We start from the raw sequence: 699 nt of genomic DNA, 5'->3' as shown, positions 1-699 counted from the left end.
AGGGGGAAGAGAATTCTGAGGTCAAACAGCGTGGGGAGAGCCTAGGCTGAATAACAACAACGCAGGTTGCTCTTCTGCAGGACTCCTCAGAGCATCGTGCAGAGTCGTGCACTTGGAAATCTCCCAGGAGAAATGGAGTCGGCAGCTTTTCTTAAATCTCTGCGTCCTGGGAGACGTTCCCCAACTGGGATGGCTGCCTCCAAAAACAAGGCATCTGTTCACACAGCAAAGAACCCACATACAACAACCTAAACTGGCCTCAGCCCGAACAGTACTGTATTGTAGAAATTCTCTTCTTTCCTGCTTTATTGGAAGTGGCAACTTGCAAACTCCAGCCACTGCACTGTATAGTCTTCCTTAGGGTCCCCACTCATCCCCGCCGTGTGAAGCCAATCTCGAAGTTCAAGGTTAAGATGTCAGGTAATATGAGGCTGAGAGAAGAGGGTCACCTTATCAGCACCGAGGACATTGGCCTCCCGTTTCCACCCTGAAGCAGGTTTCCCTCCTCATCCTGGTCTCTCAGCTGCTGAATGCAGCAAATATTCAGAGAGCTGACTTTCTTGGGTCCTGCAATTGCCCTTTTGTATGTTAGTGTACTTAAAAAAAAAAAATCTGTGGTAAATTTGGAGGCTGTAACTAAAAGATGTAAGGAAAGAGTTAGAAACTGGGACAGATGAAAAGCTTTTGCAATTTCCTAAG

Source organism: Artibeus jamaicensis, unplaced genomic scaffold, assembly GCF_021234435.1.
Source record: "Artibeus jamaicensis isolate MK-2021 breed Jamaican fruit bat unplaced genomic scaffold, CSHL_Jam_final contig_519, whole genome shotgun sequence".
In the NCBI taxonomy this organism is placed as follows: domain Eukaryota; kingdom Metazoa; phylum Chordata; class Mammalia; order Chiroptera; family Phyllostomidae; genus Artibeus; species Artibeus jamaicensis.
Note: the sequence above shows the minus strand (reverse complement) of the source record.